Source organism: Paroedura picta, chromosome 4 (assembly GCF_049243985.1).
Source record: "Paroedura picta isolate Pp20150507F chromosome 4, Ppicta_v3.0, whole genome shotgun sequence".
NCBI classification, from domain to species: domain Eukaryota; kingdom Metazoa; phylum Chordata; class Lepidosauria; order Squamata; family Gekkonidae; genus Paroedura; species Paroedura picta.
This window is the reverse complement of record NC_135372.1, coordinates 122,684,356-122,710,326: the sequence shown is the minus strand read 5'-3', so window position 1 is coordinate 122,710,326 and position 25,971 is coordinate 122,684,356. Positions and strand designations below refer to the sequence as shown.

The 25,971-nt window shown below is 46.0% G+C and overlaps 1 protein-coding gene across 10 annotated transcripts in view; it reads right to left on the bottom strand.

The window, feature by feature from the left end:
* SRC (SRC proto-oncogene, non-receptor tyrosine kinase) overlaps nt 1–25,971 on the bottom strand; it is a 111,960-nt gene that overhangs the window by 46,981 nt on the left and 39,008 nt on the right. For 9 of the 10 annotated variants that reach the window (XM_077335465.1, XM_077335455.1, XM_077335463.1 and 6 more), the window contains exon 2: nt 10,459–10,534. The exons of the other annotated variant lie outside the window; for it this stretch is intronic. The gene's annotated coding sequence lies outside the window, so the exon portion shown is untranslated. The remainder of the gene's footprint in view (nt 1–10,458; nt 10,535–25,971) is intronic. 10 annotated transcript variants of the gene reach the window in all.

Sequence of the window (25,971 nt, the reverse complement as noted above, 5' to 3'; positions counted from 1 at the left end):
AGGAACTAAGTTGATAGCTACCTGGTGTTACGCCGCCTCCGCTAACCTTTGATTGTAGGGTTTGAACACCATGAGACGATAGTCATTTCTTTTAGGCTTCCCCTGTTTTTTGGGGTGGGGGGGGTGGGGGTGGGGAGGCTTCAATATGCCCATGCTTCACTTGATGCCAGTCAGGACCTAGGGGCTAAGGATAGAATTGTAGGCTGCAATCTATTCATTGTTGAATTGTAGTATAGTTTGGGCGGTAACAATCATTGGCAACTAGATTTTCCTGCGCGGGTAAAACAAATCAGGAGGTGAAAGATTGCTATAACACGGTGACAGAACAAGATGAATAGCATACAAATGGCAGCATGGACACACATTACTTGGGAGTTAATGCGGAGGAAATAGAAGATCAAGCTGCAAGTATGAGGCCAGGGAAATCGCATTGAGTCAAGACCTGCCAGAACCATGCACTACCAAGATGGCAGTCTAGCATACGTATTTTTAGCTCTGGTTTTAGGATGTATTTTTATTAGGCTTGTTTTAACAGTTGGTAGCCTTGTCTGGGGAGAAAGCTGGGATACAAATGCTGTAAATAAATACAGGAACAGCTATTTATCCCATTCTCTCTCCCCTAAATAAACAAAAACAAGAATGCTGCTTGACCAGGTAATTGACTGGGGTAATTTCAGGTTCTGAAAGCCTCCCCTAAAAGGAAACACGGGACAATCTGCAAACTGATCTATCATACATACTTGTATTTTTGGTCTTAGACCATCATTTGAAATGCTAGACACACAAGAAGGGAGAGACTGAGCCAAGGATGCAAATGGCTTTAGATCAGGTGTTTTGTTTTTTTTTAGTTTAGTAAAATACAAATGGAATAATTTGGAAACCTATGTAGCCAAGGCAGTCCAAGTGTGTGGCAGCAGCCATAACTGCTATGCACTTGGACTGGGTGCTCTTTCCAGGGAAAAATGAATTTTACTGTAAACTGCCCTGAGCCACAAGGGAAGGCAGTATATAAATGTAACTTTGCCCTGTTTACCCTACGAAGAGGAGGCGGGAAAGGGGGTTGATCCTCAGCATGTCCAGTATTTTTAAAAATATCCACCAACCCTACAGTAGCCTTCAACTTCCTGTACTCTGGACCCCCGCCCCCCCCTGCCCATCAGCTTCCATGTGCCCTGAGTACTTCAGAGTCAATGGCCTGCTTGCCCCCCCCCTAAGATTTGCGTCCCAACCAGGCTGACAATTCTCTTCCCTCACAGAAGGTGGTCTACAAATTATTGAGCTTCCTCTGCGAGTGACCATTTCATGGCATTACTCCAGTTCAGCTAACAGCCACAATAGTCTTCGTTGCAACCTGTTGAACAGAACTTTGGCATCCTATTTTCTGGCTTTACTATTAAAGCAATTTTAGTTTTGTCTTTCTATATGAAACACAGTGTGGGAGACATAAATGCCTTGAAGCAGAGCAGCTGTCGCCCAACACCACCTTCTGGAACTGCCTAGTGAAGTAAGAAGGGAACTAGCAGAGCGTAGAAACCCTAATTCCTGTCCCACACAAGAGGGCCTGAAAGATGCCATAATAATTCTGCAAATCTACCATACACTGTTTCTATATAGATAATTGTGATGTTAGAGGGCTAGGCTACAACTCTCTTGATGGAAATTTTGAAAAAAGATTTAATCTTAGCAACCATTATGTTAAAAGACCTATATTTTAGCATCATCACTACTGAAATCAGGCACTTCTGACATTTACAAAAGTTATGAATTCCACTTATCTTCCTGCCTAATACAAAGACTGGCCAATTCTCTTATTCCAGTACATTAAAAAAAACTATTTAATTTCCAGATCAGTGACAAGGGCAGGCCCACATAGAACGAGTTACAGCAGTCTAGTCTGGAAGTGACCGTTGCATGGATCACTGTAGCCAAGTGGTCCGGGGACAGGTAGGGCGCTAGTAGCCATGCTTGGCGAAGATGGAAAAACACCATCTGTGTTTAGATAAACTTTGCTAAACCTAAACTGCTATTTAGCTCAGATTTATAATCTTGCTGGTGGCCTTAACCTGGCCTAGAATTTATTCTACCCTATTATAAAAGGGAACTACTGCTGTGCTTTCAATTATAAGGCATTTTTGTATTTTAATATCTATTTAGAAATACGATCTGAGAGCACATATTAAGGTATGAGACGGGGAATCATTGTCAGAGGAAGGAACTTAAATCTCCTACCTTTGGGTTTTCACAACTTGACAAGTATGAACATACGGTCCATTTAGTTCCATAATCACTACGTCTGGGAGGTTCAACCGTTTTGGATACATGCCCATGCAGAGTTCAGGATTTTGTCTGACTTAGCATTTTGTATTACACTCACTTCTCAGAGAATTATAGCCAAGCTTAGGTCAAGTACGCCCTTCATAGAGAAGCAGGAATATGGAATCAAAGTTCAGTAATCAAAACCCAAACTGAAAACACGGTATTCATGTGTCTCATGGCAGTTATGCAAAATAAAAACTTAAAAAACATGACAGCAGTTGGTATAATTAGCTATCAAGCAGAAATGTTCGGGAAGGTATTTTTATGAATGGATTAGAAGTGTAGTATAACAGAACAGCTCAGGAGATGAGTTTTGTCGAGTGAAAAAAGGCAAACCCTACAAGGACTTGCGGGAGTCAGCTCACTTCCCTCCTCTTCCTTTATTTCTTCTTTCCCTTTCCTTCTGTCCTTCTAGGATTGCTGGCTTCCCAATTACAGAGTTCCCCTTTGGGTTGCCAAATCAAGGTTGGGACATCCCTGGAGATTTGCAGGGAGAATCTTGAGAAGGCAAGACTTGGGGAGAGAAGCAGCCTCAGCAGGCTGTAATGCCAAGATGTCCACCCTACAAAGCAGCCATTTCCTCCAGGGTAACTGATCTCTCTCATCCGGAGAGCAGAGGTAATTCTGGCTGATCTTCAGCCCCCACCTGGAGATTAGTAACTGTAGTTCTTCTGGAGGAAATTGATGTTTTGGAGGGTGGAGTCTATGGTATTATAACCCTCTGAGGTCCCTCCCCTCTCCCCAAACTCCTATATATGCAGTTTTCCAGTTTGTAAAAAGATTTGTCTTATCCATTCACAGCTCCAGTCTCTGGATGAGTTGTTTTTATATGCCACTTTTCTCTACCAAAAGGAGTCTCAAAGCAGTTTACAATACCCTACCATATCCTCTCCCCACAACAGACACCCTGTGAGGTAGGTGAAGCTGAGAGAGTCCTGAAATTACTGCTTGGTCACAGCAGCTCTATTAGGGCTGTGATGAATCCAAGGTCACCCAGCTGGTTGCATGTAGGGCAGTAGGGAATCAAACCTAGCTCGCCAGATTAGAAGGCACCACAATGCTTTTAGTGCATGGTCTCCTATAATGCCCTTTGTAAGCAGCTATAAAAACTGGTTTCCATGCATGGAGAAAATGAGCAAAGGAAGTCCGTTTATTTTTTTTTTAAAGATAGAATGGAGTGCACAGACAACACTAAGCTCTATACCAGGGGTAGTCAAACTGCAGCCCTCCAGATGTCCATGGACTACAATTCCATTTTTTGTAGTCCATGGACATCTGGAGGGCCGCAGTTTGACTACCCCTGCTCTATACACTCCCACACCATCTCACTGTGTTCTCAGCTGGTGCTCAAAGTTTTTTTTTAATATATATGGGATCTGAGCTGGACAAGAGGGGAAAATGGTCCAGTGGTCCAAGTATGCTTTTTGGTTTTCAAATACACTCCAACCCTTCTTACAATGGGCACGGGTGGACTCCTAAGAGTATTTCTTTGTTTTAGTACATTGTTTATGTCCATGGCGATCTTTTGTGGGCAGAGGCAAGCTTTCAGCAGCCTACTATACCAATGAGAATTTTAATTGCCTCTATAAATGAGAACCCTTTCTGCTATCTATCTGAAATGTGTCAGGAAGAACCTTCTGGAAAGGTTCATTGCAACTGGCATGTGTGAATGTACTGAAAAAGAAGACCTGGTTTTTGCTTCTCAGTTTTCTTTACCTTAAGGAGTCTCAAAGTGGCTTATAATCGCCTTCCTTTCCTCTCCCCACAACAAGCACCTTCTGAGGTAGGTGGGGCTAAATGAGCTCTAAGAGAACTGTGACTGGTCCAAGGTCATGCAGCAGGCTCCATGTGGAGAAGTGGGGAATCAAACCCACTTCTGCAAATCAGTCTGACGCTCTTAACCACAAAACCACTCTGGCTCCTCCCTCCATTACCATAACAAATAAAGAAAACAGAACACAACTAATAGCTGTAATATTCAAATAACAATTTTGACAACTAAAGCAAACCATCTTTTTTTTTTGGCATGGCCCCCTACTGACAAGGCCTAGCTTGGCCTTTTCCCTCACACGTGTTCTCAGGGCTCTGGATACAGAAAAACAGAACACATGAGCAAAAAAGGAAGCGCTTCAGGGCACCAAAGAGTACAGCGGTGCATTTAACTCTGCTTCACTGTGGAACAAAACAATGATGCTGATTCCAAAAAGTGAGCCAAAGGCCGGCTGAGGTAAATCACTGGTGAGGAAAAGCAAGGTAACAGGAAAAGTCCTGCTTGCACAATTGCTATTAACAAAGGAAATCTGGCCACTGCTAAACCAGCCTTGGTAGCATTAGCTGACTTTATTACTCTCTCTCTCTGTGGGCAGCCTTTGAAAAAATATCCAGAAACCGCAATCAATTCAAAATGTTATGGCGAAAATCCTAATGGGATCTTGTTGTGGTTTGAATGCTAAGCGAAAATTGATTGTATGGTGCTGATGATTGCATGTTATGCTTTATTATGATCTAGGGTCTAGACAAATTAATGCTATAATTTTATCCTCTTCAACGAGGGCATTTGTGGAACCCAATCTTTGCTGCGGTTACTGCCTCATAGCCTTAGATCGTTTTGCTTGGCTGCTGAGAGAGGGCAGCAGATTGCTTTTCCTCAGCAGCTGGGACAGGCAATAGATTGGCCCTAGAACTCCTTTACACCAGGGGTAGGCAACCTGTGGTCTTCCAGATGCCCATGGACTACAATTCCCATGAGCCCCTGCCAGCAAATGCTGGCAGGGGCTCATGGGAATTGTAGTCCATGAATATTTGGAGGACCACAGGTTGACTACCCCTGCTTTACACCATGCGGATGACGCCAAGACCAGTCTAGGGTTGTGCACTTTGGCTGCCCCTTCAGCGCTGGCTGCTTCAGGCTGGAACGGCCGCTTGGGCTACCGAAGCGCTCAACCCCAACTGCTACTCTATGAGCTGCTGGAGGAAAGCAACGTTCTGCCGTTGTGTTGAGTGTGTGTGATGTGTGGTTTTTTTGCAAGTCCCATCAATTGGCAGCAGGCTGGCTTGTCGGCTTCCCGAAAGAATTATGAACTTCTTCCTCTTGAGACAATCGCCACCCTATTACTGTTTATATGAACGCTGAGTCATTTAGGATTGGTGAATCAAGAGCTCCTAGCAATTGCTAACACAAGAAAGAAAGAAAAAAGATTCCAGTCCAGGAATCAAAGCCTGCTTCTGGACTAGGGGAGAAATTTTGGGGTGGGGACGGGGTCTCCACCCTCTTTCTGGCACATCAACACAATGCTGGCAAACATTTTGTTTTCTCCTGCTGACCTGTGATTAGGCTTGCCACCCTCCAGGTGGTAGCTGGGGATCTCCCACTATTGCAGCTGATCTCCAGGAGACAGAGATCAGTTCACCTGGAGAAAATGGCCACTCTGGAAGCTCAGAGAGTAGACCCCACTGAAGTCCCTCCCTTCTCCCAAACACCCCCCAAATCATCAGGTATTTCCCGACTCAGAGCTAACAATCCTTCCGATGAAGTGGAGGCAGGAATGAGGTAGGGGGATTCAGGGCCAGGACCTATCACTCCCCCCCCCACACACACACAATTGCAGACTATGAAAATGAGTCCTTGACATGATGGAAGTGATCCTGAAATGGACAGGATTGGCACCCCCACACATCCATCCCTATGTTGTTTGTGGCTGCCTCCACCACCTGCTCTTCCCCTTTTCCCTCTCTTGACTGGGTTGCCAGCTCCAGGGTTGGGAAATACCTGGAGCTTTGGGAGGTGGAGCCAAAAGAGGTTGGAGTTTGGGGAGGGGCAGGACTTGAGAGGGATATAATGCCATGTATTCTGCCTTCCAAAGTGGCTGTTTTCTCCAGCTGAATTGATCTCTGTCTCCAGGAGATCTCCAGCCACTTCAGTCCTAACTGTTGGGCCTGTTCAAAAGCACAGGCACTAAAAGCAATTCTGCTAAGCCCCACTCAGCTTGGATCTCCTCCTCCCTTCTCCCCACCAAACCCCACAGTAAAGAAACAGCTTCTGTGAATTATAATATCCCGCCTGCTGTTGGAATCCACCTGCAGCAGCAATCTCCACGCCATTTAAACTGCTGGCCTTGGAACTCTGCAGAGATTTGCCTGCCCGCTTCCTGCCCCCTCCCCCCCCATGTCTTCCCTTTTGTACTTTCCGTTCTCCATATTAGATTGACTGGAACAGTTTTCAAAATCCACCTTCCATTTGTTTAAATGTGCTTGCAATTGATTTCACACCTGGTTTGCCTGCGTGGGGGCTTGACATGAATATCTGACAGGATAGGATTTTCTCCTCAGCGCAGCCCCTCCCCACCTGCCACACACACACACACACACGCACACACCCCTCTGTGCCAAGGTGAAACGGAGTGCAATCAAAAGCCGGCAGCGTTTCCAACAGTGTCTTTCCAGCTGATTAGACAGAGCATCAGACGGCAAGTCTTCACGCAACTGGGTTAGAAATGCAGGCAAGTCCAGACCGGCTGAGGCTTGAGGGAAGACAACTGCAGAGGGATAGGCCTCTTCCAAGGAGATCTGTCTCTACTCTCCCTGCCCCATGAACCACAGAACAGGAAGTGGGGCAACGGCCAGCCCTCAATGCTTGGGGGTACCGCATTTCTAGGAGGGGCTGGGAAGGGGGCGAGAGTCAGTTATTTCCCCATAACGAGGTCAGAAAGTCCTACAATTCTATTACCATGCTAAAGGACCTGTGTAATGAGAGATGCCAATCTCCAAATGAGATCTGGGTATCCCCCGGAATTACAGCTCACTTCCAGACTAGAGAGAGCTCTGGAAGGTGGAGTCCATGGCATTGTACCCCACTGTGGGAGGCAGATACTTTGGCAGATATTTTGGCACAGATACTCTATGACAGGGGTAGTCAAACTGCAGCCCTCCAGATGTCCGTGGACTACAATTCCCAGGAGCCCCTGCCAGCTGGAGGGCCGCAGTTTGACTACCCCTGCTCTATGACATTGCACCCCATGAAGTTCCCTGTCTTCCCCAAGCTCTACCCCCAAATCTCCAGGAGTTTCTGACCCAAAGATGGCAACGCTATCCCCTCCACTCCCAGTTGGTGGCCAGGGTTACCTGCCCCCTTAAATTGCCTAGGAGCTGGCAGTAACATATAACCTGCATAAAACAGGCTTTCCGTTAACTTTTGCCTATTTATTAAAAAAAAATACCTCCCTTATGCAAGAAATATTTTCCTCAAACTGTGACTCATGCCTTTAAGCACACTGAATGGGATGACTAAGCAAAGCAAGGTCTCACCTCCCAGGCATTTTTAAAGAGAGCAATAGTAGTCATGTGCACTTCCAATTTAGATCAAGACCGAGGGAAGCTAAGGGGAGCTGAACTTTTTCCCTCTCATGCAGTTTTACTGGTTGACCCCCGCCCCTTTTCTGCTCCAGAAAAGAAAAATGAAGACTGGAACGGAAAGGGTGCCTTTTCCTTTTCAGGGTTATCCGCAGCACAGGAATCATTTCATTTGGCAAAAGCACATTAGAAAGAGGTAGGGTTAAAACCTGTCTTCCACTTTACCATTGGCCCCAATCCCAACAGAGCTCTACACCCTTTCAAGGATAGCAGGAAGATCCAAGCATGATTTGCCCAGCATGCCATCTAGTTTGCTTTTTAACTTCTGATTTAACATTTTTAATGTGTGAAGCAGTTTAATTTTTGTTTATCTCAGTCATGCCACAAAGCTGTGAAGCAGGCAATGATTACTCCCATTTTGCAGGAACAGAGTTCAGGCTGAGGGGGTGTGGCTTGAAAAAGGATTTGCAGATGGAAGGACAACCTCCAGGCATAACTTGGAGAGCTCCTTGAACTGCAGCTCAGATTAATGAGAACAGTTCCCCAGGGAAAAATAGCTGCTTTGGATGGTGAGCTCCTTGACAGCATAGCCCACTAAGGTCCTTGTTCTCTCCAGGCTCCATTTCTAAATATCCAGAAGTTTCTCAATCTGGAGAGGGCAAGACTACCCCCTGCGAATAACCAGGGGGGACCTGGCATCCTTACTTGGTCTTCTGTACGCAAGTTCCACAAAAGCCAGTTTGGTGTATTGGTTAAGAGTGGCAGCCTCTAACCTGGAGAAATGGGTTTGATTCCCCACTCCTTCTCTCAAAGCTCTCTCAGCCCCACCTACCTCACAAGGTGTCTGTTGTAGGGAAAGGAAGGGTAGGTAACTAAGACTTCTTTGGGTAGTAAAAAGTGAGCTACAAAAAAACCCTAGCTGTTCTTAACCCTCTGTCAATGAAATTGTGCTGGTTTAAGAGGAATACTAGCCAGACCATGCATTATATATATCACTCTTTTGTATGTCTTCCATCAGTTTAAATATTTAAATCAGGTAGTTCTGTGGTGTGCCTTTCTTCTTAGAGATCCAAATATCAGGAGAGAGAGGCTCCAGCATTATACTGAGGTTCAGAACCTTCACAGACAATGAAAATATTCTCATAGGGTTCTCAAAAGTTGATGCAAACACTGCAGACCACCTTTTTGGTTTTGTTTTTCTTACATTCCCCCCCACTCCCTGAATGCACACCTGAATACACCTTCACGTGGCTGCCAAGTTCTAGCTCAACAAATATAGTGCATCTAAATTGGTCTGTTAAAAGGAAGCAGATAAAGTGAAACCACAATCAATTTATGTTGCCTTTGGAGGTCATCCAGAAGCTACAAAAAGAAGATGTGCAAGTGTCTTCACATCCTCTTTTCACAGCATCTGCATAATTTCTAAAGCACAGCTAAACCCCAGATGGTTTCCAGTTCTTCTTAAACAAGAGGACTGATTCATAAGCTTCATCTTTCCCATGCATCCAGACTTACACATGCTTACTAACCCAAACCACAGGTACCAACACTTGGAATTTCAATGACAACACAAACTTTGCAATGTATTGAGAGACTCACAAATTCATGTTTGAAAGCCATTATCATCTTACTCAGAGGGAAGGCTCCTAATGTTATCAGGTAGACCTCTCCTCTGATTATGAGGCAGTTTATAAATAGACACCCATAAAGACCCTTCCTTTAATCTCATCATAAATATTAATTTGCCAAAGACTGCCTGGCCAAAATGACACAAAAATAGATGTCAGCCAGTTCATAAGTGTAAATGCACTGTCTGTCTCAAACAGGACACTGGCAGGAATACCAGTCTCCAGGACCAGCCTGGACATTTAGTTTAGAACATGTGAGAAGGAAAGGCTGACCGTCTAACAACTTCCTCCATACCCCAGGAAGACGCATAATTTGGGACAACAGGTTTCCCAGGGACTGGTAACTAATGTCATCAATTTCCCAATCTAACTTCCATTGCAATCATGTACCTGCATTAGCAATTCTTATACCTTTCCCAAATTCAATTGTTGTTAGTTGCGAAGTCGTGTCCAACGCATCGCGACCCCATGGACAATGATCCTCCAGGCCTTCCTGTCCTCTACCATTCCCCGGAGTCTATTTACGTTTGCACCGACTGCTTCAGTGACTCCATCCAACCACCTCATTCTCTGTTGTCCCCTTCTTCTTTTGCCCTCAATCGCTCCCAGCATTTGGCTCTTCTCCAGGGAGTCTTTCCTTCTCATGAGGTGGCCAAAGTAGTTGAGTTTCATCTTCAGGACCTGGCCTTCTAAGAAGCAGTCCGGGCTGATCTCCTCTAGGACTGATCGGTTTGTTCGCCTTGCAGTCCAAGGGACTCGCAAGAGTCTTCTCCAGAACCAGAGTTCAAAAGCCTCAATTTTTTGATGCTCGGCCTTCCTTATGGTCCAACTTTCACAGCCATACATTGCAACTGGGAATACCATAGCCTTGACTAGATGCACTTTCGTTGGCAATAGCTCAATAGCTTTCCTCAACTAAATAGGCAGCCAAAGGGTTGTCCAGACAATAAAAAGCATTTTCAGTTGAACATCTGACTGGTTATTTTGAGTTTCTCTAAGGGAACAATCCCTGTAAACATTGGTTGTGATTCTGAGTTACCCCCTTCTGCTTTGTCTCTCATAAAGCTAATTTCCCCATAATTAGGAGACTGCCTATTAGGGTAACACCAAAGTTTTAGGCATTTTGAACTAGCTGGCTGCATTCAAAGAGGAAGAGATTACTCACTTAATTCTGTCAGGAAACAGCCTTTCTATGGCAGACAGAGTGGTGGAAAATCAATCCAGTAGAACTCTTTGAGAATCTAAGAAGGAAAAAAAAAAATGGAAATTCAGAAACCCCATAATCAAAGGCAGCTTACAGGACATATGCTTACAACATGATCCTACGCACAAGAACAGTTAAAGAAATCACTATTATTTCAATTTGTTTGGCTTTAAGAGGCAACAAGACCTTGTCATTTTGGATGCAGCAGACAAACACACTACCCCCTTCGGAATTTGTCCTTGCAGTCAAGAAGACAATCGTATTTAGAAGGAAAATCATTGTTCCAAGAATCTTGTTCTTCTGCCTTTTAAGCACAGGAGAGGTAGTATGGGCGAGCTGAACACAAAGCAAAAGTAATGTGAACAGCCTTCAAAAAAATTAAGCAAAAGGGTTCATGAAATGGCATGAATAGAGGAACATCTTACATGTATATTCTTGTTGATACATTTTAACTTATTGAACAGATGAACTTCAACCAAGTTAACTTGCTATGGCTCCAAGCCCAGGCAAGTGAGAGCAGGAGAGAGGTCCTCTATATCATTGGTAGTCAACCTGTGGTCCTCCAGATGTCCATGGACTACAATTCCCATGAGCCCCTGCCAGCATTTGATGGCAGGGGCTAATGGGAATTGTAGTCCATAGACATCTGGAGGACCACAGGTTGAGTACCCCTGCTCTATATAAGATAACACATAAGGCAGCCAAACAGCCAAAGAGGCTCCACATCTAACCGATAAGAAAATGGAGCCAACTGATAAATGTATCCCAGTGATCCAGAATTCTCTTAATCTTTTGTCTCCCAGATCCTCTTACATGCAGAATTAAAATAGCCAACAAAAACAGGCCTTCAAACACATAATTTGCCCCCTTCTCCCCCCCCCATCTTCCATTTTAGAATAACTTCTGGACCTATTCTGCCTCAAAAGGAAAAGCCATCCTAGCACTCTAACCACCACAGAAGACCAACAGAAGTTTCTTGCACGTTTTCTACTTGGTGGCTCACTGGAAAGGGTGATGGCAGCAGCAGACAGCCTTTGTGATCCATCATGTGTAAAGGGACAATTCTCTGCTCTACTTCACCAAATCAACAAGGCAGAGAAAGAAGGTGGCTGTGCTTGCTGCAAGCCTGAGGCTACCAACCGAGCTTGTGCAGCAAAGCACTTGATGACGTACTGGCTCACACAAGAGTCTCCAGATTGCCAGAAGTTATTAACTATGGCCCCTTGCTAGAATGACAGTTCCCTAAATCCCTAATGGTGCCTTGGAAACAGAAAGGCACTCTACACAAACTCCGATGCAATCTCTCTCTCATCCTCATCCTGGGAAGAGTTCTATCAAGATGAGATGGAAGGACACAGCCCTGTGTAAACTAAGCCTCGAGAAGCCACCCCTCTTTGAAGTCAGCGGCACAAGAAGACCCTCGTGGAGAACATCTTCCCAGAATGCAACAGCCGAGCCCAAATCCTTTGCCATCGTGCTGGTGAATGACAGTTCTGCTTTTCTCCTTGCTGTAGAGCTACCAAACATCAGATGCCAAGGGAACTGTTGAGGAGCCCAATTGGATTCTGCTTCCTCCCTCCCTCAACCATTTTGCATTCCAGGATGAGAGAGGCCTGGTGCCTCCATGCAGCTTGCCTGGAAACATCTGGGTAACCACTGGTGACAAAAGGATGCTGCCCAGATTACGACATGGAAGCCGCTACGAGGAAATGAACAACGGAGTGCTTGGTTTGGTCCAGCAGGCGCATTCTTAGATTGTTAAGAACAAAAATAATTAGTTCAACTGAAAGCAGGAAGACAGTACAAAACCATGGGAGGGAGGGGAGCTAACTGGACATTCTCTCCTCCCTCATCCAATTCTGTAAAACTTTAAGGAACTTCGGCAGGTGAAGTCCTCTCCTGCCCTTCTTCCTTTAGCCAACTACCAATATCCTAGAGCAGGGGTAGTCAAACTGCGGCCCTCCAGATGTCCATGGACTACAATTCCCAGGAGCCCCCTGCCAGCGAATGCAGTTTGACTACCCCTGTCCTAGAGTGTGGGGGCGGGGCACAAACTGTGGCTCTCCAGATGTCCTGGATTACAATTACCTGCTGCTGGCTGGGGCTCATGGTAATTGTAGTCCATGGACACTTGGAGAGCCACACTTCTGCCCTAGAGTGTATCCGGGCCTCACCATGATAGTTTTTTCTGCGTTATCTGAGAATCCATCCCTCCCCAGATAGGAAGAAACCTTTACCCTGTTCGTGGGTAGCCTGGTGATGTGGCTTTCATAACTTCAAAAAGAGCTAGTCACTCTGCTGTTAGTTGGCGTGATTTTAATAGTTTCATTCCTTGTAATTATTCGCTACACTGCACTGCTGACAAAACTACAGCTTTAATTAACGCAGAAACACCGAGGCAGCTTTGCATAGCCGTTATCTTGCAACACAAACTGTTTATCGAAAGACTTTCAGTCCTGCTGTGCTGGAAAGTTCTGACTGTAATGAATACCCATCCAACTTCTACAAAAGTTAGCACTGATTACCACCTTCCAGTGGCAGCAGCCATAGACGTTTTCACACCTGCAGTCAAAACAGCACACAGATCCCCGTATTATATTGGAGCTTCCTCCCACCACACACACACAGATATAAGAGACTGGAGTAGTGTTGCCTGCTCCCCCACAGCTTTCGGCTGGAGATGGGGGTTTAGGGTTGCAGATCTGGATTGGGGAAATCCTGGAGATATGGGGATGGAGCCGGGGGAGGGGTACAATGCCACAGAGCCCTCCCTCCATTTTCTCCAGGGAAACTGATCTCTATAGTCCCTCCAGATGTCCATGAACTACAGTTCCCATGAGCGAATGCTGGCAGGGGCTCATGGGAATTGTAGTCCATGGACATCTGGAGGGCCACAGTTTGACTACCCCTGGTCTGGAGATAAACTGTAATTCTGGGGGATCCTCAGGTCCCACCGAGAGCCCAACACCCCTAGACTGAGGTTAGGAAAATGGCAGCCACTTTAGAATCTGCTTCTTTAAGCAGAGCATTTTGTAGTCCATCTCAGGAAAACCAAACTTTGTCTTGACAAGACTGGCCTCCAGCATTCTTCTACCCACCATCTTCACCACTCCTCCGAAAGGCAGCCCTGATCCACACACAGAGCTCTTCCCCCTGTGGCTGTTTTCTCAGAAGCCGCTGGCAATCCACGTGGCTGGCTAGCATCACCAAAGTGAACCAAGGCAGCAAATCTGAAAGCATATGGAACTGCGGCCCTTTGGTGCATTGCTGGACTCAAACCTAGCTGTTCTGTTGCAGTCCAACACGGATACCGATCTGAACCGATCACTGACTAGTAACATCCAAGAATGTTGGGGAAGCTGCAGGCACCTCTGCTAAGTGCTTACTTTAGGGGGACGGCAAAAAATCAAACTACCACCTGGGACCCGAGTCAGGGCTATTAGCAGAATGAGATGGAGACAACAGCCATAGTTTCCTGAATCGATCACACAAAACTGACAAGAAGCATCCATAGACAATTACAGCCACTATTCTCATTAAGGGTGTGCATGTTTGCGCGCGTGTGTGTGTGTGGGGGGAATATGCTCTGCCATTATTTTAAATACAGCCTATATACGTCGATTCTATGCTGCAGTAAAGCAGAGCAGTTTCTTGCTTTCACCATGCCAATCTCCCCTCCCTTAATATTAATATGCTTGATTAGGAAAATCACCATCGTTTGACTGACAGCACTCCAAGAGAGAATGGGGTTATAATTTGTACTTGACTAATACTTCCCTCGATATAATTGTACAGCAGGAAGCCAGGCATTGGAATTAAACGTCTCAACTAAGGGTCTCAGTACATATAAATGAGACCTCCTCGCTCCCACGCCCATGACACTGCGTCTGACTCTTCTACAGAGGAACTCTATAAGACAGATAGCAGCTCTGTTTTAAAGGCAGGTCTGGTTGAAATGGCTTCTATGCTGTCTCCCTGCAACCTGCAAAACGGCCATTTAAACTTTTGGAACAATTCCCCACCTCTACCCCTGCTGTCTTGGAATTCAAGAGGACAAAAATGATAAATGCAAACCAGGAAGCACTTGATGTAAATGTGGAGATGAAAAGTGGTTCAAACGTAAATGGCCTCTATACTGAATTTATGGCCAGTCAATTTAATCAGATGGGTCCTGAGTTCTACTGTTATAGTATGCAGGAACCCAGACCAAACCTTTGCATGAAAGCAACCCCCTAATATCATTACATTTACCTCCATCCAGGTTCCGCTCTCACTGGTGAAACTGTCCATTTTTTTATGCTACTGAGTAAGGCTAGAGAGAAGAGATGCTTTGAAAGGCAGAAATACTAGAAACCCTCTTTTCCACCCCAGTCATGGAGCCTCTATGTACAGCTTGGTATAGCGGTTAAGAGCGGCAGTCTCTATCTGGAGAGCTGGGTTTGATTCCCCACTCCTCCTCCTGCAGACAGCTGGATGACCTTGGGCTAGTCACAGCCCTGTTAGAACTATTCCCACAGAGCAGTTCTGTCAGAGCTCTCTCGGCCTCACCTATCTCATAGAGTGTCTGTTGTGGGGCAAGGAAAGGAAGGTAATCGTAGGCCACTTTGAGATTTCTTCAGGCAGTGAAAAGCGGGGTATAAAAGCCAACTCCTCCTCTTATTCTTCTAGAAACATCTGCCCAGTTAGTTCACTGCAGAAATGGAAATTGCATGCAGACAATGTGAAATGTGTCCATAGTCAATGCTAAGTTAGAAGGCAAGGTTACATCCATTAGCGCTGCTCTCTCAGCCTCCACGAATTCATAGCTTTCTGAACATAACAGAGGGGTTCGTGCTCTGCTTGTCTGCCCAGCCAAGCAGGAGATAGAAGGCAGATAATCTCTTTCCTCCACCTTTCCCATATGCTTGGAAATATCCAAAAGAGCATTTGAGGTGCTAAGAAAGCAGTTGGGGGGGGGGGGAAGGAGAGAAGGAGCGAGAAGCTTGCTGTTTACCAGTCCAGTGACTTCAACATCATCTTCGGCAGCAAGAAACAGCACGCTATGTGGAGATGAAGGAGAAGCAGGGAAAAGCTAAAAAAAACAACAAACGTGAATCCGATAACAACACTACATTTTAAAAAATGAACCCAAAGTAATTTTGATTTGGTGCACCCCTATTTGCTCACAGTCTTTCAAGCACAGGTTCACAACCCTACAGATCAAAGGCTTGATTTTTTAGAACAATCGGCAAGCTCCAAGCTGACACCGCTAGCAAACTGAATCCTGCACCCAGGTACATTCCGTGCCTTGACTGTGCTCCCATAGAAGAACGGTCTGTTGTGTACCCTCCATTCCATTAGCCTTTCCCTGTTCCATCTCTACATACAAGTGACGCTGCCTTATACTGAACAGATCACGGTCAACAGCTGGGGTAGTCCAACTGCGGCCCTCCAGATGTCCATGGACTACATTTCCCATGAGCCCCTGCCAGCAAATGCTGGCAGGGGCTCATGGGAATTGTAGCCCATGGACATCTGGAGGGCCGCAGTTGGACTACCCCTTGTCAACAGTGTCTACTCAGACAAGCAGTGGTTCACCAGAGACTCTGGCAAAGGTCTGTCATATCACCAATAACCTGATCCTTTTAGCGGGAAATGCCAGGGTTTGAACCGGAGACCTTGTGCACGCCAGGCAGATGCTCTAGCAATGAGCCACTGCCGTCTTCCAAGCTATGCTAGTTTACTAAATCCCATGTGAGCAGCTTCCCAACGGACCAAATCTTGCCAGTCCCTGCAGTTTCAGGATGGGAAAATGGTCCCGATCCAAATCAAGGCCATGTAGCAGTTGAAAAATTAGTTTTAGCAGCTGTTTGGGTGTGCAAAAAGCAGACAGAAAGGACATAAGACTCAGTTTGTTGGTACAAAAAGGTATAATCTACGTACTTGACGCCTTAGTTCCACAGTTCTGACCAGAAGTTCTTCTTTCTATAGCTAGTGCAGCCAGATGATAAATAACCAAGGAGTGGGCATGAATATCCTGAAGTTTTGTTTTTTTTTGCATGGAATCTGGAATCTTCCAGGAAAAGTGTATGTTTGGCAGATTTACTAACTAATCCTTTTTCCTCCCTGTGGCAATGATTAAAGCAATGGGAGAATTTCTGAGGAAGCTGAGATGTGCAATTTTTGCTGTAGAAAGACAAAACAAGAAGGCAGGGCTTCTACAACTGGCCTCAGTTCTTTCCCCATCCCCCTTTCCACCAAAGCAATTAAAAACAAGATACAGTCAGCTGTAAAATTCATCTTCAAGCATCAGGAATGTCTGTACCTTCTGCCGTCCCCTCCCCTCCCGACAACACGAAACATCCCAGATCAATCAAGCCTTTCAACCTTCCAGGGCTCTTAATTTGGATGAACCAGAAGCAAGTAAACCAAACGTCAACATGCAAAGATCAGAATGACAGACAGATCAGGACACTAGATTACTTTAAAGAGTAAAAAAAAAACACAAAAGAGTCCTTGGGGTTATCAGCGGATCAGCTTACATATTTTTGTTCACACAAACAGTGTTTGGAAGAGTCTGCAATAATTCCAAATATTCCAAGGGGAAATCCCCTCCTACCACTAAACTCTCCCAAACAGAAAAGGCAAGATCCAGGGTCAGGTACATCACCTCTTTTGAAAACAGCCCCTGATTCAATTACATAGAACCACTGCAGCAAATCAACATTAAGCCAAGATGGGCATGAATCCAGCTTCCGGTAGGGCTCAAACATCAACCTCCCAGCCTACACAGGGAATCCTGGCTAGACGCTAGCCAGGCAGGACAAAGAAATGTAGACACCCAGGTTAACTTAGAGCTAGCTTCCTCCACCCATACTAGGATCCTAAGATTTTCTTGATGGAAGGTTTGTTTGTCTCTGAGTGTGTATACATACATTTGGGGGGAGGAGTAAATCTGGTTTGGTCATGAACCTACATTCATGTATTACAGGTCACTTCAGCTAGTGCTTTTAGTGGGACTGTCTTCTCAAAAAGGAAGCACATGCCTAGCAAGAAAGACTCCTGCACATTCCACTGTAAATATGGCTTTGCAAAGGAAGATTCAGCGTACAGGAACATAAAAGAGCTACTGCCTTCTTCTCAGAATGGAGCAGAGTTGACCATTCTGGACCGGGACATTCCTGCAGATTTGGGGACACCAGAGACGGGGAATGGAAGGACCCCCTCCCCCCACAGGGCATAAGGCAATACTCTCCAAAGCAGCCATTTTCTCTAGGGGAGGGGTAGTCAAACCCCTGCAAATGCTGGCAGGGGCTCATTGGAATTGTAGTCCATGGACGTCTGGAGGGCCGCAGTTTGACCACCCCTGCTCTAGGGGAACTGAACTCAGATGTTTAAAGACAAATGGCCATTTGAGGAGATCCCCAGGCCCCACCTGGAGGTTGGCAAACTTACAGAGCAAAAAAAAAAAAGCACAAGCACAGCACTGGCGGCCCAGCTCCTGCTATGGTGAGGCTTCCGACCGCTCCTTACAATCCGAAGGAGACACTCGGCTAGGGTGACCTTCGCTAGCGAGACTGGTTTATTACAGCGCATAGCGGAGCCTGCTCTGGTCTAGTTCTCACAAGCAGCAGTCAGAAGGATAAATCTGCATCTGGATGTCACTGCTTCACGGGCAACGTGTAAGTGAGTGCTCCTACATTTATATGCAAGCCATCCCACCGAGGCAACTAGGCATTGGAGAGAACAGCTCTTACCTAGATGACTCTCTGACAAGCTCACTGCATGCAGGCATTTTTTTTTTTAATTTACTGAGAAGCACCTGCAATCCAGTGGTATAAAGCAGATCCAAGTACAGCACCCAAGTACAGTGTCTTACCATGCTCTGTTACATCCGTCTAATGTCGGGGAATATTTTGCCGGACAGTTCCACAAAACGTTTTCATGCACAGATGCCTGCTCTTTCTCTCATATGAGATGGGCGTATTCAGAATGTTGCCCCCCTCCCACCTTTTCGCTTAATGGTCTTCCCCCCATATCAAATAAAGAAAGCCATTCAATTAAAAAAACACAGTTGCAGCTCCAAGAATCAATTCGAACAGCTCATCAGCGAAATAGGAAGGCAAACCACAGCACTTTTGCGTTCTGTCATCTGGCCGTAAGCGTCGAGGTAGCCTATTGCTCGCAGTCTGGCCAAAGGTCTAAGGTCAAAGGGAGGCACTTAAAGGCGGAAGCTGCCCTTCAGATACTCCACGCCAAGACTGCTGAGAGCTTTACGAATCGTGCCTGAGATTGCCACGATATCTGTTGCCCTTTTGTCTGCCACAAGCTACAGGGAACAGCTGCCAGACTATAAGGAAGGAAGATGGATGATGAAGCAAGTTCTCGTTCTTTCCCTGGCAGGAGAAAAAAAGCAAGCCGCTTTTTCATGAGGATGGTGCAGTTTGACGGTTCTTCCTTTACCAGGAGCACAAAGCATTGTTTGCTTAATCTGTATTTATTTATCGTAAGGTGTGCATAGCATAGCCGGATTGTTGGCAGCAAGGCAAAGTATGTAAAGAGATGATTGGCCATTTCCTGCCACCGCTGCGTCATGATCCTCGGAGGTCTCCCATGCTAGCCAGGTTCAGCCCTGCTTATCAAGACCAATATCGTCCAATCTTGGAAGCTAAGCAGGATCAGCCTTGGCTAGCATTTGGATAGGGGACCTCCAAGGAGCACGAGGGTCATGGCGCAGAGGCAGGAAATGACAAACCGCCTGGAACATCTCTTGCCTAGAAAAGTCTAGGATCCCCTGGCTATACTAAACACATGCCAGAGGACAAATAAATAAATAGCACAAAGCAAAGGAAGGGCCACAAGAGGGCTTTTCTTATCAAGTCACAGCTGACTTATGGGATTTTCAAGGCAAGGTAAGAGATGTTCAGAGGTGGCTTGCTGTTGCCTACCTGTCCTTTGGAAATCTCCCATTCGGAAATCTGTCCTTTGGAAATCTCCCATTCGGATACCAGCCAAGGGTGACCCTCTTTAGCAGGGGTAGTCAAACTGCGGCCCTCCAGATGTCCATGGACTACAATTTGCTGGCAGTGGCTCATGGGAATTGTAGTCCATGGACATCTGGAGGGCCGCAGTTTGACTACCCCTGCTCTTTAGCTTCTGAGATCTGACGAGATCAGTCTAGCCTGGGCTTTCCGGAAGGCGACTCAGCTACAGTTGCCTGTAGCTGTTGTTTAAACAGGAGTCTATTAAGGTCTCACAGCTCAGCCGTCACCGAAGAAAGCAACAAGAGAACAAATACTTCAAAGATTGGGTACACTCGTAGTTCTCAATCTGGCCCTTTTGAAGATACAGAATTCTGGAACACGTGGGGGGACATGATGTTCCAGGGAGGCCTGGTTTCTAGGCAGGACTGACCTTCCCGCCACCAGTCAAGGCCTGTGAAGGTCGAATGCTGCTTAGAAGCACCAACTCTGCCTTAGGCAATATCCAGAGATCTGAGAAAGAAGAGCTGGTTTTTTGTACTCCACTTTCCACTACCCAAAAGAGTGGCTTACAATCGCCTATCTCTCCTCTCCCTGCCACAGATACTCTGTGAGGTAGGTGGGACTGAGGGAGCTCTGAGAGAACTGTGACTGGCCCAGGGTGTGGAGGAGGAGGAGTGGAGAATCAAACTCAGTTCTCCGGATTAGAAGCCACTGCTTTCAACCACGACACCAAGCTGGGCTCATGCATGGGGAGGGCAGGAAGTTCAGCAGGGATGGGAGATGATAGAGTCCACCCTCTGAAGTTGCTATTTCCTCCTGGGAACTGTTCTCTAGAGTCTGGGGGTGAGCTATAATCCTCGAAGAACTCCATGTCCCACTTGGGGACCAGCAGCCCTAGTGCTGCTATCAACCAACCAACGAAGGGCCAGGTTTGTGTGTGCTGGGCAGAGAGATACACGAACCTGATTTGGGATGAAGAAGAAGAAAAAGAGTTGGTTCTTATATGTCGCTTTTCTCTACCCGAAGGAGGCTCAAAGCGGCTTATAGCCTCCTTCCCTTTCCTCTCCCCACACCCTGTGGGGTGGGTGAGGCTGAGAGAGCCCTGATATTCCTGCTCAGTCAGAACAGTTTTATCAGTGCTGTGGCGAGCCCAAGATCACCCAGCTGGCTGCATGTGGGGGAGTGCAGATTCAAACCCAGCTCGCCAGATTAGAAGTCCGCACTCCTAACCACTACACCAAGCTGTTTTGTCCTAATAGTAGGTCACTATATTTGGGGACCCTTCAGGGATATCTTTTTTGATTCCTCTTTGGCCTCAGTGCCTGAGTTCACAGATCTCTGCACAAAGCATCAAGTCACTTGCAAATGAGCGCACACTCTCCGTGGCAGAACACATGGCTCATGCTATGCTAAAGGGCTCCTATAATGTAGAGCAAGCTAGAGGTGTGTGTGAAAAATGTGAGGCTAGCTGTGTTAATTTGGTCTCAGACTACATTTTAACTATAACAAAATGGCACTGAATACTCAGCATGGTGTAGTGGTCAGAAGGTCAGATTAAGATCTGGGAGACCCAAGTTCAGATCCGTGTACCGTCAGGGAAGCTTACTGGGTGACCCTGGACTAGTCACTAGGGTTGCCTCTCTCCTGGTGGCACCTGGAGATCTCCTGCTTCACAGCTGACATCCAGACAACCAAGAACTGTTTTCCCCTGGAGGATTAGAATTGGACCCTGCTGAGGTCCTTCCCTTCCCTAGGTTGAACCCCCCAACAAATCTCCAGTTATTTCTGAACCCAGAGCTGGCAAACCTACCCACACTCATGTCACCCCACCTCAAAGGGTTGTTGTGAGGATAAATCAGAGATGGAGAGAATGTTGTAAGCCAATTTGCATCCCCTTTGGGAAGAGAATGGGGCATAAATGAAGTAAAATAAAATAAAACTAGTCCCTTGTGGCCAATGGAGCCTTTTGAGAAGAATGGCCATTTTACAGCCATATAAACACATCTTACCCCATGGCCTGCCCTTGGGAGGCAAGGGCAGAGACACGGCAAGAGGGGCAGACAGCCCTCATCAATGGCTGCAGCCCAAGGACATGCAGCTGCACTGGAGTGTTAATTCAGTTCTGCCTGAGAGCTGCTCTTGATTGACTCCCCCCGCTGCCTGGCCGCAGAAAGGGCTGCTTGTTGCACCCAAATATCTCAAGGCTAGAGAGATATCAATGTAGTTTTGACTGTTCTGGTTTGTTTGTTTTTTCAACACCACGCTTGGGAAGGACGGGAATAAAGCTAGCTCTTTATCTCTGCTTCACAATAAGGGACAGCAGCGGAAGGAGGACAGCACAAACAACCAAAAATGTTTATGTCTACAAAAAAACTAGAAAAGTACAGCCTGCAAACAAGAAACCCTGTCTCCCTACCCCAGCAAAACAACTGGTTTAAGGAGGCAGTAAAATAGATACCTCCGGCATGGAGCTGTCAACATGAAGCCTCAGGAAACTAAATGCCTGTTCCAGCACAGTGGTCGCAAATATAGTGCCTTTGGTCACCATGATAGCCGCTGATGGATTTCCTGATGCCCAGTTTTTGTTTCTTCCCCAAATCAGTCCTCGTTGTGATCTGTCTACCTGACAGCTGGACTACTGTAATACACTGTACATTGGCCTGCCCTTGAAGACGACCTAGAAAATACAATTGGTTCAGGTTACCTAGCCCAAACTCCAAAGCAAGTCTACATTTCCCAGTTCCTTCTAAGCCACTGTTTCACAAACATTTTCCAGGTGAAGCAAATTTTCAAAAGCCAGAAGCTCACCTTACTGTCTTACACCTGAGGTTACTCTTCAACTGTTTAGGTAGGACTACAACTATCTGGTCCTGACCTGAATGTCATCAGACCTCGGAAGCTAAATTAGTACTTGGATGGGAGACCACCAAGGAAGTGGAGGTAGGCGATGGCAAACCAGCTCTGAATGTCTCTTGCCTTGACAACCCTACAAGGTCACTACAGTACAGCTGCAACCTGACAACACTTTCTACCACCACCAAAATTACCAGTTCTCAGAGTTCTGGTCTGGGGCATATCTCTTTGGAGCACAAATTCTTCTGTTGCATCTCTGCAGCAGGCCTGAAGCCAGTACCTCATGCATAAATGGGATACTTACAGACTGCACAGTAGTAAATGATCAGATGACAACAAAGCTAGGAGTGAATATTTAAGAGATGCAACAGCCAGCACCCTCCCTTGCAAAAGGGAGGTCCACAAAAAAAGGTTCACACAGTTTTGGGATTAGTGCTCTCAGTGAAAAGAAAAACTTTCCAGCTTCATGTTTCTAAAATATGGCTATTAGTTCACACATTTGGGCTTTAATAGTGACTCAATCTGAACTTTAACCTCAGAGGAGAGTCTATTCCTGATCACAACTGTAAAAAAGGGATGCTGTCTGCTGTTACTGATTAGCTAAACTCACTGGGGCATCCCGAAGACATTTGGCCATCAGGTAGAATCGATGGGTGCGGTTAAAAGGCAAGATGAATGAAAAGAATACACTCCGGCAGCACGACTTCAAACCCAATGCAAAACGTAGCCGGCATTTGCAGGATCAGCAAAGACCACTAAGCAATAACTGTAACACCACATTAGCAATAATTACTTTTTCTACTGAGATAAGCTCTCCACTCCTTACTTAAGCTAAGAGATACGGTATCAGATTTGTTAATGAATTCTAAGCCGGCAGGTTCTTCATCTTCTGGTCCCCTAAGTGTTTTGTCTTCCAGTACAGAACAGGGGCTATTAAGTCAGTGGAGGAATGCCCGGGGAGTGTGAAGAGGCCCTCCACTATTAATACCAACTTTAATACCAAGTTCACCCTCTGCTGGAGACACTCTTCCTTTTGGCTTATGAACATAGCCCTTCACAAACATTATACTTGCATGTGCTCAGGATCCAGAAACCACTTGGATACGAATGGCCACCGTGTTGTCTGAACAGGGGTACATCAGATGTTTTTGCATATATGTACGACTTTGGGGCATGCAAACCAGAACTCCAAAGAATTCAGTGACCGATTCAGATCCTCGTGGCACACAGGCTGTAAAGGGCGAAGGAAGGAAGGGAAATCGCCGGCAGATAATAAATGTTGTACTGATGTTTGGGGGGGCGGATCAGGCAACAGATTATGGTTTTAAAGACTCTCCACCCCCCAAATTGGATTTCAAGGACAGCTTTTGCAAGGGTCCTTGCAAATGATGCGGAGGGAGAAGGGGTCTTCAGCCCTTTCCTCATTGAACCCCCCCCCCAAAGTAAGGAAGAGACTATGGAGGAAGGAAAAACAAAGCAGCCTCTACACCAGGGGTAGTCAACCTGTGGTCCTCCAGATGTCCAGCTGGCAGGGGCTCATGGGAATTATAGTCCATGAACATCTGGAGGACCACAGGTTGACTACCCCTGCAAAATCTTCCCTCTTAAAATAAGCAATCTCAGTGGCTACATTGGGGAGGGGAGTCTTTGTAAACCATGATGTAGAAAGTTCCCTTGAGCATATTCCATCCTGCCAACAGACAAAAACCAGCCCAAGCCCATTCACACGTATTGTTCTGTTGCAGCGCACATCTTGTGGAGTGGCCTGCCCGAAGAAGCCAGGAAGGCCCCTGCCCTTCTATCATTTCACAGAATGTGCAAAACAGAAAAGTTCAGGAGGGCATTCTCACAAAGGGATTGGAACGGTAGGAAAATGGAACAGGTTAGGAGGACACTTTTACAAGGGAACACGACTGCAGTCTGTTGTGATGCTTACTGTATATATTGTGTTGTTTTCGACTGCACTCTCTTCTACTTTTACAAGCCCCTGTCGGCATTATGGCGTGGTTATGCCATAACTCAGACAGGTTTCTTCTTGTTTGCATTGTAATTGTAGTCCTGCTGCATTGTTTTTGAGATGTTTTATGCCGTTTGATATTTATTTACACACACACACACATATATATTGTAACCCACTTTTGAATCAAAGTGAGAAAGGCAGACTATGAATGCATATAAATCATTTCTGCTTATATAATCAATGTGCTGCAGGTATCAGAGTGTCTGAGTAGGACTAGGAAGATCCATGTTCAGATTTCCAGTCAGCCATAGAATTTCCCTGGCTAACTTGGAGCCAGCTTCCTCCTCCTGCTCACCCTCACAGGGCTGTTGTGAGAATAAAGTAGGGAGAGGGAATACCACGTACACTGCTCTGCACCTGAAGCTACCAGAACCACATGTCAGAAAATGTAACTGACAAAACCAGGCTGCCTGTTGGACAAAAAAGCATATCCTGCCAGCTATGTCAAAATCTGAAAATCCATCTTAACTAGAAGCGAGACCTTACAAGGCTGAAGGTTACTGAAAGGAGGAAAGGATAATTTAATTAGAGCATTCACTCCCTCTCAACATAGGGGAGGGGGCATCCTAGCTTTATTTCAATCAATTAAGGGACAAAACAGAGACTGTCTTTCACACAAAAAAGGGAACAATCATCTTAATCTGGCCAAGAAAGCTTTGAACAAACAAACATCTCCAAGTCCATTTGCATGATTAGATGGCAAACAGGAGTTTCCGTCTTTACTGCCCAAATCACAAGGGGGATTAGAGTCAACCCTGGCATTGCCATCAGTCATGCTTTGGCTTGACAAGCAAGACGCAAATAACTTGCTAAGACAGGCAACATTCCACCCAAGGGACTGGTAAACACCCAACAGAGGATCTCTATCTGAAGACCTGGTGGAAGGAAATGTCTGGCAAAACCCACACCGAGCAAGAGAGAGAGAGCAGCTAAAAGTACTTAAAGGACCAAGGTAGAATTCTGATAAGGGAGGAAAACAAGCCAGGAACAGCTTTGCCCCCAAAACTTTCCCTTTGCAAATGACGACACTGAATACGGTTTTCGGACAGCAAACATTGTATCCTCCACTTTTGTCCCCAATTGGGACCCAAAGCTGCCTGCTCACCAGGCTCTCTTCCTCCACTTCACAACCACCCTACGAGGTAAGTTGGGAGAAGGTGGCCCAAGGTCAACCAGGAAACTGCCCTGGCAACTTTGGGATTTCCTCCCAAATTAACCTAGTCTGAAACTAGGATGCTTTGGTCTGATCCTGCGTTGAGCAGGGAGTTGGACTAGATGGCCTGTATGGCCCCTTCCAACTCTATGATTCTATGATTCCATGAAACTCTAACCATACAGCATGAGAACCAGGTTGATGTCTCAACCAGGGTTTTGTGAAACCCTGGGGTTTCTTGACAGCCCTGGAACGGTTTCCCAAGTGGGTGGGTATTAATTGTTTTTTATATATTTAAAAACATTGATCAGGTGATATGACCAGATATGGTAATGTAATCTGCTCTCCCCCTCCCAAGAAAGTGCCAATGATGGGCCTGGAGAGGGTGGGAAGGGGAGGGGCCCCCAGTGGGCATGTACACAGCTTTACTTCCCAAGCAAACTTGCATGATTGCACCACTTCTGGGGTTTCTCAAAGCCTAAAGA